Here is a 19519-nt window from a genome sequence, read left to right as displayed (position 1 = left end):
TTTATTTGACAGAGAATTGAACCCAGGTCAGCAGGATTGGCAAGCAAGCACCTTTAACTGCTTAACCATCTCTCCAGCCTGGTTCTCATATTTGTAGTAACAAAATTTTATTTCCTTCAGATTTTTGGAATGCTTCAGAAGTGATAGATAATGCTGCTATAGAATTTAAAATTAAAGTATATCTTCAAGACTTTAATACTTTTGGTGCTCATCTGGTCTAGATTATATGAACTATTAACTGGACAGGAAAATTAGATGTGCTATGGGTAAGTGAATGGAAATAAAACTAAAAATAGGTTGGAGCAAATTAAAAATACAGTACCTTCCGAAAGGCAGTGCAAGTTTTCCAGGCTTGTGGGCAATAAAAGTTGACCAAGCTATACTGCCCAATTGGAGGTGGGGGGAAACAGAGCCCTGGAATTACAGAAACTAACCCTTGAAGTTAGCCAAGAGTGGGCTTACTGCCGGTAGCAGAGCCTGGGGGGTAGTAGACTAACTCTTGGGGATACCCAAAAGTGGGCTTTGCTCCCTCAGGGGAAAACCTATATCCTTAAAGTAGTTTAAACCAAGGATGAACCTGATGTATCTACTATTGCCACTGCTCCCATCTTTGTACAGCTATAGCTTTTTGCACACAGGTACTTACTGGTGTTTTTATTGAGCAGCCAAAACACAGTAATATGTGAAGAATGATTATTACATTGACAAAGAAAAAGAGATATTTGACTGTGAATAGTCAAACATTTGGTAAAGGAAGGGATTTAGGGGAATGACCTGTTAGACTTGGCTAATTCAGAGCATACCCCACACACTCTTCACAAATGTAATCACACTAAGCCTCCCTCTTGTCTTCAACATATCTCTAGTGATTCTGTGGTCACTTTGTTACTGACCTCATTGTCTTCAGTGCTATAGTCAGTATGTCGCATGCATGCATGCATGCATGCTTATTCTTGGTCAAGAGTCAACCAGACCACTGAGGAATTTGGGCAAAGAGCATACCTTAAGATCAGTCAGCATCTCTAAACATTGCTTGTCAATATTGGCTGTCGTGCTGTTCAGGCCAAAGGTACACCAAGGCAGAGGAAACATGTCACAGTGCTTTAAGTTGCACTTGCGTGCAAATCCTAAGGACCCACGTTCAGTTCCCCAGAACCCATGTGAAGTTAGAAGCATAGTGGAACATGCACCTGGAGTTCAGAAAAACAACTCACAGCAATATATTCAGAAAAGTTATTTGTAAGGTCCATAAGAAATATTCCCACAATTATTCCCATATCTCATTCTTAAAGTTCATTCCCATAGTTCATCACCACACTATACCACTTCTGAGCATGTACCCTACACTTTACCATAAAGATAACTTGCTCAGCCATGTTTGTTGCAGATCTAGCCACAATAGCTAGGAAATGGAGTAAGCCCAGATGCCCATTAACTAATGAATGGATAATGAAGATGTGATATATATGCATAATGGAGTTCAGCAGTAAGGAAAAATTATGAAACTTACAGAAACAATACAATAAGTGAGGTAACTCAGGCTCAGAAAACCAAATGACACACAAGTTCTCTCTCATATACAGGTCCTAAATTAGAATAGTTTGATTTGTTTATAAGTTGTACTGTCAGTAGTACAGTTCAGGAAGCAAAAATGAGGCTTGGAGAGAAGTTGATTAGGGGAGCAACAGAATAAAGGGGGTAAAAAGGTAATATGCAGATCTTAGTTTGTAATATTATATGTATATAAATGGGGAAATGTGAGTAAAGTTTAAAAAGCTAGAAAGATAACCAAAAGATAATGTGTGTAGTGATGCTCACCTTTAACCTCAGCAAAGATAAGATCACAGTGAATTCAAGGCCACCCTGAGACTATATAGTGAATTTCAGGTCAGCCTGTGCTAGAGTGAGACCCTACCTCAAAAAAAAAAAAAATGGCTTAGCAATTGCTTGCAAAACCAAAAGACCACAGTTCAGTTCCCTAGGATCCACATAAGCCACATGCACAAAGGCATGCCCATCCTTCCTCCCTCCCTCCCTCCCTCCCTCCCTCTCTCCCTCTCCCTCTCTCCCCCCCCCCCTCTCTCTCTTTCTCATAAATAAATAAAATTAAATTAAAAAGAAAGAAAGATGGTTAAAAGAGGGTAAAAAGAGATGACCACGGGCTGGAGAGATGGCTTATCAGTTAAGGCGTTTGCCTGCAAAGTCAAAGGACCTTGGTTCAATTCTTCAGGACCCATGAAAGCCAGATGCACAAGGTGGCTCATTCTGTCTGCCTCTCTCTCTCAAATAAATAAAAGAAAGAAAAAGAGAGAGATGTCCAGGAAGGGGATGGGGAAGGGCAAAAGGACACATGGCATGTAAACAGAAGAGAGGGGGACAAGGGACAAAAGGAGAGGAGAGTCAGCTAAAGCAAACATTTTTCATAATGCCATATCTAAAACTTTATATGGCACAGGATTCTGTGCCTAGGTATTTCTCAGAGTTTCGCACAAAAACCTGTACATTAATAGCAGCTTTATATTTACCCAAGTCAGAAATAATCTTGGACTGCATCACCTAATGGTGAAATCCTTTTTCCACAGAGATTTAATATCTAAAATTTACAAAGAACACAAAAAACTGAGCAATCAAAAAGATCAATCCAGAAAAAAAAAAAAAAAGATGGGGCCTGCAGCTGAATAGAGTTCTCACAAGAAACATAAATGGCCAATAAACTTCTAAAAAAATATTCAACATCTTTAGCTGTCAAGGAAATATAAGTTAAAACAACTTTGAGATTCCATCTCACTCTGACCAGAATGGCTGTCATCAAAAAATAAAATTAAATTAAAATCAGAGGACAACAATTGCAAGTGAGGCTGTGGATAGAGGAACATTTATCCAGTGCTGGTGGGACTGCAAACTTGTACAGTCACTATAGAAATCAGGCTGGAGGCTCTTCAAAATCTGAAAATTGATCTACCATTTGATCCAGCCATATCACTCCTGGGAATATATCCTAAAGACTATTTTACTACAGCTGAGCATGGCCACACATGCCTGCAACTTTATTCCTGCTGGGGACAGAGACCAGAGAATCACTGGGCTCACTACTCATGGCATCACACACACAACTAAAATAAATTAAAAAATTTTTATAAAGCCAATTGTAAACAGGCATGGTGGCACACATCTTTATTCCCAGTGCTCAGGAGGCAGAGGTTGGAGGATCACTGTGAGTTTGAGGCCAGCCCGAAATTACATAGTGAATTTCAGGTCAGCCTGGGATAGAGCGGGACCCTATCTTGGAAAAGAAAAAGAAAAAGCCAATTGTAAAATACTAAATAATTATATTTATATAGCGTTCTTAAAATCATAAAATTATAGAAATGATAAAACAGAGTAGTGGCTGGCAGAGATGAAGTCAGTCACAGAGAGAGAAGGGTCTTGAGTGTGTGGTTATATTTATAGCCTCCAAAATTTCACTGCTTAAAAACAACCACAATATTTTTGGTTTTCTTAAAGAATCTGTTAATCTGTTTGGATAGGGTTTTCTGGGAAAGTTCACCTACTCCACATGTGGCATCAGTTGCAGTGGCCTGAGGGCCAGAGGGTGTGTTGCCTTCTTGAGGTTTCTGAGTTAGTGCTTCCTGTCAGCCGTGAACTTGGCATTGAGTGCCAGTGGGGATGGTAACTATCATTCCCATGACCTCATCTCATGGGTCTTAAAACTGTCATCCATATTCTATGACTTAAGAAAACTAAACAACTCTTCCCAGGTAAAAGGATAAAAAATTCACTCCTGGGGTTGAGAGATGGTTCAGTGGTTAAAGGTGATTGCTTGCAAAGCCTGATGACCTGAGTTCAGTTCCCCAGTACCCATGTAAGGCCAGATGCACAAAATGGCACATGCATCTAGACTTTGTTTGCATTGGCAAGAAGGCCTAGCACACCCACACTCTCCTTCCCTCTCCTCCTCTCCTCCCCTTCCCTCCCTTCCCTTCCCTTCTCTACTCCCTCTCTCCCCCCTCCTTCTTGCAAATAAATAATAAATAAAATAAAGGTAAGAGCTGGGGATATAATTTAATATGCAGGAGCATTTGCCTAGCATGTGAAAGGTCTGTATGCAATCCCCAGCACAGAAGAGAAGCAAACATACAAAAAACTTAGTAAACAAGACCACTCTGTTAGGGCAAGCGAGGCAGGCCTGGCTGTGTGACAGCATGTCCCAGTATTTGAGACTACCAGTGCAAACGTCAGAGTTTAAGTAACACCTCAGGGCTGCAGGGGAAAGTCTCCCTCGGGCAGCTGGGCCACAGTCCACAGGATCATCAAACAGGTCAGAATAGGAGAAGGTGACACATGGTTCCCAAAGAACTGTGTCTACAAGGGAAAAACCATGATTGCTGTCCAGTATTTGTTCTCTCCGTCTTCTGTAGTTAATAGAACCATTTAGTTGGAAGCCCTGGCTTTCTCACCTGTCTTTTAAATTTGAGATGGAACTTCATGATGTAGCCCAGACTTGTCTTGAATCTATGCAAATCCTCCTGCCTCTGTCTCTGACATGCTGGAATTACAGGTGGGAATCATCAGACCCAGCCTGAGCATTGGGCTTTCCATAAAGATTAGTTTACCCACTTTCCTCTGCTACTTGTTGTAGAAGCAAATGACAGACAGCTTCTAGGAGTCTTCATAGTCAGCATATGAGTAAATTTTGTCTCCCTGCTTTCTCCCTCCTTGCATTCTGTTGTTTGGAACACATCTGCAGCCATCTTGGATGCTGAAGCCAAAGGTACTATTCTGTTATGTAGGAATAAGGAGTAGTGGACGGGAGGGAGCTGGGTTGTGGAGGATTTTGTACAGTATGGCCACTATTTCATGTTGAAGCCCTCTTTCCTCAGGTCATGGTTACTTGCTATTCTGTCTTTATCCTATTTAATACAAAGGCAAATATGGCAGCATTGGGCTATATAGTTTCTATAGACTCTCTAGCAGATAGTGCCTCCATTTTCTTAAAGCAACACTTCCTATCACACTGTGGTCAGACTGTTTGCAAGGTGAGCTCGCTGGGATAGGATGCTCAGAACTGTGAGGTTCCCAAATTTCTGGATGTGAATCCAAGTCAAGAAAAGTGACACAAACCCCTTAGAAAGCAACTGGGACCCTTGTTCTTAGAGCACTATTGGCATTCTATTCCAAACTATTTTTAGCATCTCCGGCTTCACATTAGCTCCTTCCTCTCAACGCTTATAAAGGAACACTCGCCAAAAGCAATCCAGAACCAGGCCCATGAGAAAATGAAGAAGTGTGAGGGAAAGCCTGTGCCCGGCCTTAAGTGTGGGTTCTACATTACCCAGAGTTTGCCAGAATGTGGACATGAAGTCTGCATGCTGTGTGACAGCGCCAGAGCAAATAGACTGACGGTTTCTGTTATGTTAGGGAAAGTTGGGAGAAATGCTTGTTTGGAGCTTAGTCACTTTCATTAGTTTTTAAAAATTAAAATCAAGGGCTAGAGAGATGGTTCAGTAGTTAAAGTGCTTACTTTCAAAGCTTTAAGTCCCAGGTTCGATTCCCCAGTGCCCACATAGAGCCAGCTACACAAGGTGGTGGATGTGTGGGGTTCACTTGCAGTGGCAGGAGGCCCTGGCATGCCCTTTCTCCTTCTCTCTCTCTCTCTCTCTCCTTACAAATAAATAAATAAAAATATTTTTAAGATTAAAATTGAGTCACTCCTTTTTGCCAAACATGCTTTTGTATTGAGTGGCTGTCATTTAAAAAAAAAAACAAAAACATAAACCATTCATTGTAGGCTAGGGATGTCTCAAATGGAAGCGTTTCTACCAGTCTTTCAGATCCCTCAGTCTCCTGATGGCAGACTAGACTGTGACAGAAGTGGTGGCATGGGTCCATACCCAACCAGCCCCTGCTTTCCTGCAGGAGCCACAGTGCCCAACATCAGCCATCTGGTTTTGGTTCCCTCCTCCTCCTTCTTCTGCTTCTGCCTCTGCTTCTGTTTCTGCTTCTGCTTCTGCTTCTTCTGCTTCTTCTGCTTCTGCTTCTGCTTCTGCTGCTGCTGCTGCTTCTGCTGCTTCTGCTGCTGCTGCTGTTGCTTCTGCTGCTGCTCCTCCTCCTCCTCCTCCTCCTCCCCCTCCCCCTCCCCCTCCCCCTCCTCCTTCTCCTTCTTCTCTGCTGCTTCTGCTGCTTCTGCTGCTTCTTCTTCTTCCTCCTCCTCCTCCTTCTTCTTGGTTGTTGCTTTTCAAGGTAGGGTCTCATCTAGACCAGGCTAATCAGGAATTCACTACGTAATCTCAGAGTGGACTCGAACTCATGACGATCCTTCTACCCCTGCCTCCTGATCACTTCCCTTCTTGATTTTGCCACAGAAGGAACAAGTGTCCTCAGTGTGATATCTCATTTCAACTTTCTTACCCATGTTCCAGAGAAAGGGACTAATGCAGATCTTGTGTGGACAAATGACTCCAACCATTTTGATGCATTTAGCCATATTTTCATGACCAATCCAGGCCAGAGCTTGCCATGAGCTTTTGAATCTCTTTTAACTAAGATATTAACTTCATTATCACTATCTTTTCTCTTAGTCCAGTAAGAAATAATGTATCTGGGCTGGAGAGATGGTGTAATGGTTAAGGCGCTTGCCTGTGATGCTTAAAGACCCAGGTTCAATTCTCCACGTCCCATGTAAGCCAGATGCACATAGTGGTACATGTGTCTGGAGTTTGTTTCCAGTGGCTAGAGGCCCTGGTGCATGCTCTCTCTTTCTCTCTCACATGCACGCTTTCGCTCTCACTCTCTGTCTCTGGTAAATAAAAATAATTTCTTTAAAAAGAAATAATACATCTTATCGTACTTCATATAAAAAAAATCTATCTGCTGAGGATAGTGGCTCATGCTTGGACTACAGAGTGAGCTGCTCATGTCTCAAAAACAAAAAACAGAAATGTTCATCTGATAGTCATGGTGGTTCATGTCTATAATCTTGGTGTGGGAGAGTCTGATGTAGGTGGATCTCCATGAGTTCTAGGCCAGTCTGGGCTATAGAGAGTCCCTGCTTCAAAAACTACAAACACAAGCCAGAGTGGGGCTGGAGACATGGCTTAGTAGGTAAGGCACTTGCCTACAAAGCCAAAGGACCCAGGTTCAATTCCCCAGAATCCATGTAAGCCAGATGCAGAAGGTGGCACATGTATCTGGAGTTCATTTGCAGTGGCTGGATGCCCTGATGTGCTCTCTCTCTTTTCCCCCTCTTTCTCTCTCAAATAAATAAATAAAAATAAATTATACAAAAATCCAGAAGTATCCAAATAAAGTGCATTATGGTTTTAATATAATAATTATTATAATAGAATAATTATCAAACTAGATCTTAGATGTTAAAGGCACTTGCTTGCAAAGCCTAGTGGCCCAGGTTTGATTCCCCAGTACCCATATAAAACTAGATGTACAACGTGGCACATGTATCTGGAGTTCTGACACACCCATTTCCCCCACCCCTATCTCTTTCTCTCTCTGTTTGCAAATGAAAAACAAATCAAACTAACCCAAGCATAAGTAAGGAAAGAACTTTTAATTTTAAAACAATTCTAAAAGATGGAATAGTATTTTAAATATTATTTTATCATTTTTGTTTTATCAATCTTTGGTCTCACTGTAAACCAGGCTAATTTCAAATTCACTATGTATTCCCAGGCTAATTTCAAACTCACATTAATCCTCCTACCTCTGCCTCCGAGTGTTGAGATTAAAGGAGTGCACTACTACACCTAGTTAATTTTATTTGATTTAAGATACAGTCTATATTGCCCAGACTGATCGCAAAGGATCCTCCTGCTTTTATGAGCCACATTGCCCAGGTTGGACTAGATTTATTCTGACAGCAGTTCACTAATTAACCAAGTAAAAACTCTAAAAACAATGTTCTGTTTGACATATGTTCTTTTATTTGAATTTACTAACCTCAACTTGTAGTTCTGTAATGATTCTAGGGTTCTTCCAGGAAACTCAAGAAGAACCATAAATCACACAGGACATATGTTCCTCCAGATTCCTGTGTGAATCACAGTTTCTCTATCCATACAGCCTTAGAAATGTTGCACAACAGACAATCCAACTGCATTAGTCCACTCTCTATTACTAAAATAGGATACCTGAATCCAGATACTTTATCAAGAAAAAAATGTATAAATCACAATCACAAGCATCTAGGACACGAATCTGTAGAGGACATACACAACCCATGCTCAAACCATGGAACCAATAAATACATGTGCATGCTAGCTTAAGCAGATGTGAAAAGATGTCTTGGGATAATAAGTCATTGTGTTAACAGCTTGCTCTTGTGTGGCTTAAGAGGATACATATATACTTTTTAATTCATTTTTTTGACAACTTCCATAATTGTAGACAATAACCCATGGTAATTCCCCCCTCCCACCACTTTTCTCTTTGAAACTCCACCCCATCCCCCCTCAATCAGTCACTCTTTTCATTTGATAACATCATCTTCTCCTCCTCTTACAATGGTCTTGTGTAGGCAGTGTCAGACACTGTGAGATCATGGATATCCAGGCCATTTTGTGCAGAGGAGAACATTGTAAGGAGTCCTGTCCTACCTTTGGCTCTTACATTCTTTCCACAACCTCTTCTGCAATGGACCCTGTGCCTTGGAAGGTGAGATAGAGATGTTTCAGTGATGAGCATTCTTCTGTCACTTCTCAGTACCATGGTGCCTTCTGAGTCATCCCAAGGTCACTGCCATCTGAAAAGACTAGCTTCTCTAACCAAAGTGAGAATAGCATTACTATATGGGTATGAACATTAAGAGAAGTGCTTACTGGACTGTTCAGTGAGCAGAGTATATATACATTAGCCAAACACCAACAGACATTATACCCCTAGCACTCATGACAACTCCTATTGTAGGTTTTCAGTATCAGGGATGTATTCCCTCCCTTGGAGTAGGCCTCCAGTCCAATTAGAAAACAGTTGGTTTTCCCTATAACAGATGTGCCATTATTGCATCCATTAGCTCATTTGGCCTGGCCAGCCAAATTTAAGGCTTTTAGTGTCCACTATTGAGTATCTCCACTAGTTATTTCTCTCTATCCTTTTGAACTGCATGCAGTGTAGCTTTATTCCAGCTTTCTGTCAACTGGTCTACAAGGATTAGGTTTCAGCTCAGCTCCAGCAGGATTTCTTAGTGACTTTGCAGCCCAAGAATGTGGAGTCTTCAGCAATAGGGTCTTACCATCTATTTCTGGTGGGAAGCCAAGAGCCTTGGCAATGACCTGTAATGTTTTGGGGCCATCAGGGACCTTCTGGTCCAGCAACTTACTGGAAGGTATCCCATCCCTGACACTGACAATTTTCCAGAAACTATCTATGGCTTCTGGGTGTGCCATTGTCCAAAAAAGTAGGTTTCTATATGACTTATTTATATCCTTTCAGATTTTTATTAGCCCTCCCTCTACCTTTCCTTTATCCAGTCTCTTCCCCTGACGTCACTTAGGCCCTTACACCCTCATTAATCTGTTCTTCTACTTACATATATATAATACCATTCTATTAAGTCTCACTCCCTTTCTATTCTCTTTATATCCCCTTTCTAGCTTACTGGCATCTGCTACTGAGTTTTATTCCAACTCACATAGAAGTCCAATTATTTGTAGCTAGGATCCACATATGAGAGAGAACATGTGATGTTTGGCTTTCTGGGCCTGGCTTACCTCACTAAGTATATTCCTTTCCAGATCCATCCATTTTCCTGCAAATTTAATAACTTTATTTTTCTTTACTGCTGAGTAGAACTCCATTGTATAAATGTGCCACATCCTCATTATCCACTTATCAGTTGAGGGACATCTAGGTTGGTTCCATTTCCTAGCTATTGTGAATAGAGCAGCAATAAACATGGTTGAGCAAGATCTCTAAGGTAGTGAAATGAGTCCTTAGGATATATTCCTAGGAGTGCTATAGCTGGGTCATATGGTAGATCTATTTTTAGCTGTCTCAGGAAACTCCACATGATTTCCACAATGGCTGGGCCAGATTGCATTCCCACCAACAGTGTAGAAGGGTTCCTCTTTTTCCTCATCCTCACCAGAATTTATTGCCATTTGTTTTCATGATGATAGCCATTCTGACGGGTGAGATGGAATCTCAAAGTAGTTTTAATCTCAATTTCCCTGATGGCTAAGGATATTGAAAATTTTTTTAATGTTTCTGTGCCATCTTTATTTCTTCTTTTGAGAACTCTCTATTTAGTTTCATAGCCCATTTTTTTAATTTTTTTAAAGTTTTTTTCATTTATTTTTATTTATTTGAGAGCAACAGACAGAGAGAGAAAGAGGCAGATAGAGAGAGAGAGAGAATGGGCACACCAGGCCCTCCAGCCACTGCAAACAAAATCCAGACACATGCACCCCCTTGTGCATCTGGCTAATGTGGGTCCTGGGGAATTGAGCCTTAAACAAGGGTCCTTAGGCTTCACAGGCAAGCTCTTAACCACTAAGCCATTTCTCCAGACCCATCACCCATTTTTTAACTGGGTTGTTGGAATTCTTATTATTTAGTTTTTTGAGTTCTTTGTATATCCTAGATATTAATTCTGGATAGCTAGCAAAGATTGTCTCCCATTTTGTAGGTTGCTGTTTTGCTCTATTCACAGTGTCCATTGTTGTACAAAGGCTTTGTAATTTCAGGAAGTCCCAGCTGTTGGTCAGTTGTTTTATCGGCTGAGCAACTAGGGTTATATTCAGAAAGTCTTTGCCAAGACTAATATGTTGAAGGGTATCACCTGCTTTTTCCTCTAGTAGTTTCAGAATTTTTAAGGTCTTTGATCCATTTGGACTTAATTCTTATACATAGAGAAAGCTAAGCATCTATTTTTATCCTACATACACATATCCAGTTTTCCCAGCACCATTTGCTGAAGAGGTTGTCTTTTCTCCAACGAGTATTTTTGGCATTTTTGTTGAAGATCAGGTGGCTGTTTCTACCCAGACTTACATTTGAATGCTCTATTCTGTCCATTGATGTACATGTCTGTTTTTGGGCCAGTACCATGCTGTTTGTTACTGTGGTTCTGTAATATCTGTTAAAATCAGGTATGGTGATACCACCAGCCTTATTTTGTTGCTTCAAAATGTTTTAGATATTTGAGGTATTTTTGTGCTTTTTCTATTTCCGTGATGACTGCCATTAGAATTTTGATGGGGATTGCATTAAATGTGTAGATTGCTTTTGGTAAGATTGCCATTTTCACAGTATTGGTTCTCCTCCAATCCAAGAACAAGGATTTTCTTTCCATTTCCTTGTGTCTTCTGCAATTTCTTGCTTGAGTGTTTTATAGTTTTCATTGTAGAGATCCTGCACTTCCTTGGTTAGGTTTATTCCGAGGTTATTTATTTATTTATTTATTTATTATTTGATGCAATTGTGAATGGGAGAGATTCTCTAATTTCATCCTCTGTGTGTTTGTTGTTAGCATATAGGAAGGCTACTGATTTCTATGTGCTTATTTTGTATCCTGCTACATGGCTGTTAGTGTTTAATCAGCTCTATTTGCTGGTACAGTCTTTAGGGTCCTTTATGTATAGAATCATATCATCTGCAAATAATGATAACTTAATCTCTTCCTTTCTAATTTGTATCCCTTTTATGTGTGTCTCTTGCCTTATTGCTATGGTTGGACTTTCAGTACTACATTGAATAAAAGTGGGGACAGTGAGCACCCTTGTCTTATTCCTGATTTTAGTGGAAAAACTTCAAGTGTTTCTCCATTTAGTATTATGTTGGCTGTAGGTTTGTCATAAATAGTCTTTATTATGTTGAGATATGTTCCTTCTGTTCTCAGTCTCTGTAGGACTTTTATCATGAAGGAATGTTGGATTTTGTTAAATGCATTTTCTGCATCTAATGAGATGATCATGTCATTTGTTTGACAGAGAAAGAGGGGGGAGGGGAAAGGGGGCAGAAAATGGGCATGCCAGGGCCTCCAGCCTCTGCAATCAAACTCCAGACACATGCCCCCCCCTTGTGTATCTGGCTAACATGGGTCCTGGGGAATCAAACATCCTTTGGCTTTGCAGACAAATGCCTTAACCACTAAGCCATACCTCCAGTCCTCATCTCTAATTTTATTAATTTGTGTTTCTTCTCTCTTTCCTTCTTGTTCTTTTTCCAAGGCCTTAAGGTGAAGCATTAAGTTGTTTATTTGCAACCTTAGTGAAACTTGCTTAATATAGGCACTTAATGCTATAAATTTCCCTTTAGGACTGCCTTCATTGTGTCCCAAATGTTTTGATATGTTGTGTTCTCATTATCATTTGATTCTATGAATTTTTAACTTTTCTTTCTTGATTGTTTCATTGGCCCATTCATCATTTAGTATTGTATTACTTAGTTTCCATGACTTTGTATATGCTCTCTAGCTTTTCTTGCTATCAATTTGTAGTTTGATCCCATTGTGATCAGATAGAGTACAGGGAATTATTTCAATTTTCCTGTATTTATTAAGATTTGCCTTGTGTCCTAATATATAGTCTATTTTAGAGAATGTTCCATGTGCTGATGAAAAGAATATGTATTTTGCAGCATTTGGATGAAATGTCCTGTAGAAATCCATCAGGTCCATTTGTTCTATGATCTCATTTAATCAAGATGCATCTCTGTTTATTTTTTTCTGGGATGACCTGTCAAATGATGACAGTGGTGTGTTTAAGTCACCCACTACAACTGTGTTTGGTGTTATTTGTGACCTTATTTCTAATAGCCTTTATGTGATGAAATTGGGAGCCCACATATTAGGTGTGTATATGTTTAGGATTGTAATCTCCTCCTGTTGGAATGTTCCTTTAATCAATATAATGACCATCCTTATCTTTCCTAACTAATGTTGGTTTGAAGTTACTAGGATAGTGACACCTACTTGTTTTCTAGCACATTTGCTTGAAACACCTTTTTCCCACCTTTCACCCTAAGGTAGTTTCCATCCTTTGTGGAAAGGTGAGTTTCTTGGAGGCAACAAGTTGAAGGATCCTGCTTTTTAAAAAATATTTATTTATTTATTTATTTATTTATTTATTTATTTATTTATTTATTTACAAGGAGTAGGGGACAGACAGAGAGAGATTGGGTATACCAGGGCATCTAGCAAACTGCAAATGAACTCTAGATGCATGCACTTCCTTGTGCATCTGACTTACATGGGTACTGGGGAATTGAACCTGGGTCTTTGCCTTCACAGGCAAGCACCTTTATAGCTAAGCCATCTCTCCAGCCTTTTTGTTAGGGGGCTGAAGCCATTGATATTAAAAGTTATTATTGGGCTGGAGAGATGGCTTAGCAGTTGAGTGCTTGCCAATGAAGCCTAAGGACCTGGGTTTGAGGCTCAATTCTCTAGTACCCATGTAAACCAGATACACAAGGTGGCACATGCAATCTGGAGTTTGTTTGAAATGGCGGGAGGAACTGGTGCACCCATTCTCTCTCTCTTATCTGCCTCTTTCTCCCTCTGCTTCTCTCCAATAAATAAAAAGAAAAAGAAATATAAAAACACATTTTTAAAAAGTTATTATTTAAAGGTGTGTATTTATTTTTGCCATTTTCCTTGTTTTGTAGTTCTTCCAGTTTTACCTTTGCTCTCTTGTATTAACTAGTATTTCAGTATGGTTTGTTTTTATCCAGGTTCCTCACATGTGTGCTTTTCTTTCTCTTTATCATGGAGGATCCTTTCAAGTATTTTCTGTAGAGCTGGTTTTGTTTTCAAATATTCCTTTACCCTGCTTTTGTCATGGAATGTCCTTATTTCTCTGTCTATTTGAATGGATAGCTTTGCAGGATATTGTAACCTTGGTTGATAGTTGTTATCTTTTAGAACTTGGAATACATCATTCCAAGCCCTTCTAGCTTTTAAAGTTTGTGTTGAGTAATCTACTATTATCCTGATGGGCTTGCCTTTGTATGTAACTTGATTTTTCTTTTTCTTTTTTTTTTGGGGGGGGGATGTGTTTTGAGTTGGGGTCTCGCTCTAGCCCAGGCTGACCTGGAATTCACTTGATAGTCTCAAGTTGGCCTCAAGCTCACAGTGACCCTCCTACCTCTGCCTCCCAAGTGCTGAGATTAAAGGCATGTACCACCATGACCAGCTTCTTTTCTTTTTCTTTTTTAATTTTTCTTTATTTTAATTATTTTATTTCTTTTTGAGAAAGAGAGAGAATGGGTGTGCCAGGGCTTTTAGCCACTGTGAACAAACTCCAGATATATGTGCCCCGGCCCCCCATGCACATATGTGACATTGTGTACAGGTGTCAGTGCATCTGGCTTATGTGAGACCTGGAGATTTGAACATGAATTCTTAGGCTTTGCTGGCAAGTGCATTAACCACTAAGTCATCTCTCCAGCCCTGATTTTTCTCTCTAACTGCTTTCAATATATTTTCTTTTTTAAAAAAATTTTATTTATTTATTTGAGAGCGACAGACACAGAGAGAAAGACAGATAGAGGGAGAGAGAGAATGGGCATGCCAGGGCTTCCAGCCTCTGCAAACGAACTCCAAACGCCTGTCCCCCCTGTGCATCTGGCTAACGTGGGACCTGGGGAACCGAGCCTCGAACCGGGGTCCTTAGGCTTCACAGGCAGGTGCTTAACTGCTAAGCCATCTCTCCAGCCCATCAATATATTTTCTTTAGTTAATGTGTTTGGTACTTTGATTATAATATGGGGAGGAGAGGTTCTTTCCAGGTTTTGTCTGCTTGGTGTTCTAAAGGCTTCCTGTATCTGCATTGGCATCTCTTTCCCAATTGAGGAAAGTTGTCTTCTGTGATTTTGTTGAAAATACCTACTATGCCTTTGAAGTGAAATTCTTCTCCTTCTATTATGCCCTGAATTCATATGTTTGATCCTTCATAGTGTCCAGAATATCTTGAAATTCCCATTCATACTTTCCTATTAGTTTGTCTTTCTGTTTGTTAGACTATATTAGATCTTCTACCTGGTCCTCTAGTTTAGATATTCTGTTCTCTCCTTCATCTATTCTACTGATGAGATTTTCTACAGAGATTTTTATTTGACTTACTGTGTTTTTCATTGCTAATGTTTCTGACTGGTTGGCCTTTACTATTTCTTTTTCCTTATTCATATCTTGTATTGACCTCCTTATTTCATCAAATTGGTTTCCTCTATCTTCTTTGATTCTTCTGATTTCCTCTTTGTTTTCTTTGAGCACATTTATCATCATTCTTTTGAAATCTTTTTTAGACATTTTCTCTAAATCAGTCTCAGCCTGATGGATTTATAATTTTTGGTAGATTTATATTGCCTTGATTTTTGCATCTTGGATTAATTTAATGCTTGGGTTTTCTAGTTATCTGTAGTGTTATTAGATGTATCAATCAAGTTGACATTATATGTCTTCAGGGTAGGAGCTTAAGGTGCTAGGTGTGTCTCCTAAAAGACTCTCACAGTAACCACAAAACTAACCCTAGGTGTCGGGTTTGCCTGCTAAGAGAGTATTCTTGTAGGCTGGGTGGAACAAAATACAGGCAAATCCTAAAACTTAACTGAAGAATATACACATTCAATAAACACCAGCACAGAGTATTAATGCAAGAGTAGGTATTATGACAAGTAGATCCTCTAACAAAGTCAAAATCCCTAAGGACGTGTGTCCCCACCCCCTTAAGCCTGTCAACTGGGAGGCTAAAATTTCTGGTCTATGGATGGTTCCAAGGTCAGTTTATGACCAAGTGAGACCCTGTCACAACAACAGAAGAGGAGACAAAGGCCCTATAAGTCAGGAAGGAACAAATGACAAGCAAAAATATAGCTTATTTAAGAATTGCAAAGCCGGTTGTGGTGGTACACGCCTTTAATCCCAGCACTCAGGAAGCAGAGGTAGGAGGATCACCATGAGTTCGAGGCCACCCTGAGACTATATAGTGAATTCTAGGTCAGCCTGGGATAGAGTGAGACCCTGCCTTGAAAATAAAAAATAAAAAAAACAAGGAATGGTAAATCCGACCACCCATCAGATTTAACATATACTTCACCTTGACGTGGACAGTGCAGCTAACACTTTTGATGCGTGTGTGTGTGTGTGTGTGTGTGTGTGTGTGTGTGTGTGTATCAGGCTTTTTTTTCTTTGGTCAGGTAATGACCTGGTGTAATGCCAGCTACCTTTTGGGATGGCTTTCTTCTCAGTTATGCTGCATGCCCGCTTGGGTCCCTCTGTACTGTGCTGTGGCCTCAGGTAGGCTGGCTGGGTCGGTGGGTCACCACTCTGATCGCCTGTGCCAGGTGCTGTGTAGGTGAGCTCCCTTCTCAGGTCTCTGGTTCTTGGTGGTTCTTGTGCTGGTGGTGGGGGTGGGGAGGCTGTAGGTGGTGGCTGAAGTTCTCCCACTGGTCTTTGCAGTCCTCTTCCTCAGGAGCCACTACTCTGGTCTCTACCCTCCTGCCTTCACGTTTCATGAGTTTGTGAGGAGGTTGGTGTGAGTAGAAAATCCCCTCACCTGGTTTTTCCTGTGGCTCAGGCTGAGCCTGGAGGCTGCACAGACCTGGAGCTGCCACTGCTGGAGCTGCTTCTTCTGCTTCTGTGGTCTCTAGATGCTCTAGATCTCTCCTACTTTTCTGCTGTGGTTGATAATTTCTTACACACCTTCACTTTTTAGTGGAAGAATATGTTTTTCTGGTTTTTTCTTTTTTTCTTCTAGTTTTTGCTTGCTTTTTCTCCCTAGGCTGCTTTGGTGTGAGGTGCCTATGCTGCCATCTTAACAGGAAGTCCCATACATGCATATGTTTATATAAAATCTTGCAACTTTTCTATAAATTTGAGATTGTTCTATTTATTTTTAATTTTTTTAATTTTTATTTTATTTGAGAGAGAGAGAGAATTGGTGTACCTGGGCCTTCAGCCTCTAAAAATGAACACCAGATACATACACCATCTTTTGCATCTGGCTTATGAGGGTCTTGGGGAATCAAACCTGGATCCTTTGGCTTTGCAGACAGGTGCCTTAACCACTAAGCTATTTCTCCCCCTACCAAGACTGTTTGAAATTAAACATTTTCTAGTGGGCTCAGCTCTCTCAAACCCTTGGGCATATAGAGTATGGTAGTTTGAATAGATGACCCCCAATATATTCAGTGTTTTGTTAGTTTGTAGTTTGTATCTGCAGCCACCTGGCTGGAGGTGGTGTCACTGGGTGAATCTTAAGGTGTGGTAGTGGGTTTGAGATTTCAATCTAAAGATATGCAAACTGTGCCAGCTGGAGTTCCTGAAGTGTGCTGTGCTGTATGGCTTTTGATTTTAGGCTTGTGCTTCTCTCTCTGTGTTTGGGCCTGTGAAAACGGGTCAGCTTCTTCTGCCATCATGGAACTTCCCCTGGATCTGTAAGCTTCAATTAATCTACCTTCCTCCATAACTTTGCCTGGTTTGGAAGTTCACCTCAGCGAACTTGAAGCTGCTACATATAGGAAGTACATTTAACCACTGAGCAATCTCTCCAGCCCCTCTTGTCTTTTACGGGCCATTTTCCATGAAACCATAGTCTTCACTGGACATACTTCATAAACACTAAAGTATGCTTAAAATTATCTGATGTAAAAGCAAGGGTCAACCAAACTGCAAAGTGACAGAGCCCAGGAACACCTAGGACTCTCACTAAAGGGGATTGAAAGCCTTCCCAGGATGCTATTCCTAGTTGTTTCTGAGCTGTCTTATACCTTAGCAACTCTATTCAGCTGGTATCTTCATAGGACAGAAAATGTATATATTTTAGCCAGATAACTCCATCTGTCCTCCACCTTTCTCCCCTCTTCTCTCCTTCTCTGGCTAAGGGAAGAAAAGACTTGGCCTAGCTCCAAAAGAAGGCAGAAGAGCCAAGCAGATCAACAACTACTCCTTTTCTTTCCCCTTCCCTCCCTTCCCTACTCTTTCCTCCTTTCCTTTTCTTTTCTATTCTTTCCTTTTCTCCTCCTCTCCTTTTCTCTCTTCTCTTTCTTCCTTTTCCTCTCTCACTCTACTCTTTCTCTTTCTCACTGTCCATACCTGAAAATACTTTTGTTATTGAGAAGCAAAAATCAGGGCTGGAGGGGGCTGGAGAGATGTCTTAGTGGTTAAGCACTTGCCTGTGAAGCCTAAGGACCCCGGTTCAAGGCTCAATTCCTCAGGACCTATGTTAGCCAGATGCATAAGGGGGCACATGCATCTGGAGTTCGTTTGCAGTGGCTGGAGGCCCTGGCGCGCCCATTCTCTCTGCATCTCTCTATCTGTCTCTTTCTCTCTGTGTGTCTGTTGCTCTCAAATAAATAAAAGTAAGCAAAAAAAAAAAAAAATCAGGGCTGGAAAGATGGATTAGCCAAGCGCTTGCCTGTGAAGCCTAAGGACCCCAGTTCAAGGCTCAATTTCAAGCCAGGTGCACAAGGTGGTGCACGCATCTGGAGTTCGTTTGCAATGGCTAGAGACCCTGGCACACCCATTCTATCTTTCTCTCTCTCCCTCTTTGTCTGTCTGTCACTCTCAAATAAATAAATAAAAATAAAAAAATTTAAAAATTCATTGGCAATTAGGGAATAATGCAAGAGTCAATTTTTTTGGTCATTCTTGATCAAACTTCACCAAAGCTATGTTTTATGCGTATGTGGTTTCTCTGTTCTTATGTCTCCATGTCATCTCTTCTGTCTGCACTTCCAACATAGTAACACCACATTCTTCCGTGAGCCCTGCACCCAAGATGGACAGATGGGGCTTCTCAGTCTTGGACTTCTGGTCTGAAAAACTGTGAGGTAAATAATCTTCCTTTATCTATAAAATTTCCAGCCTCAGATATTTCATATAACAGTGGACAACAGACTAAAGTAAGGTTAAGAACACAAGAGGTTCTGATTTATAAAGAGAATGCAAATAAAAATAGAAAAGATGAACAGCCTCATATGATTCCTGTTAATCTCGCCTCCTCCATAAATATGTTGTGAACACTGGGTTTTCTTTTCTTTTCTTTCTTTCTGTATTTATTTATTACAAAGAGAGAGGCAGAGAAGGAGAGAGAGAATGGGCTTTTAAAATATATATATTTTATTTTTATTTGAGAGAGCGAGAAAGAGAGAAAGAGAGAGAATGGACATGCCAGGGCCTCCAGCCACTGCTAATGAACTCCAGTTGTGTGTGCCCTTGTGCATCTGGCTTACATGGGTACTGGGGAGTTGAACCTAGGTCCTTTGGCTTTGCAGGCAAGAGCCTTAACCACTAAACCATCTTTCCAGCCCCATTTTTTCTTTTCTTTCTTTCTTTCTTTATTACAAGAGAAAGAGACAGAGAGAGAATGGGCTGTTTTCTTTTATTTATTTATTTATTTATTTATGTATGTATGTATGTATGTATATATGTATGTATTTATTTATTACAATGAGAGAAAGAGGCAGAGAGAGAGAGAGAATGGCCTTAATTTTTTTTTTTTTTTTTTTGGTTTTTTGAGGTAGGGTCTCACTCTATCCAGGCTGATCTGGGATTCACTATGGAGTCTCA

Source organism: Jaculus jaculus, chromosome 8 (assembly GCF_020740685.1).
Source record: "Jaculus jaculus isolate mJacJac1 chromosome 8, mJacJac1.mat.Y.cur, whole genome shotgun sequence".
In the NCBI taxonomy this organism is placed as follows: domain Eukaryota; kingdom Metazoa; phylum Chordata; class Mammalia; order Rodentia; family Dipodidae; genus Jaculus; species Jaculus jaculus.
Note: the sequence above shows the minus strand (reverse complement) of the source record.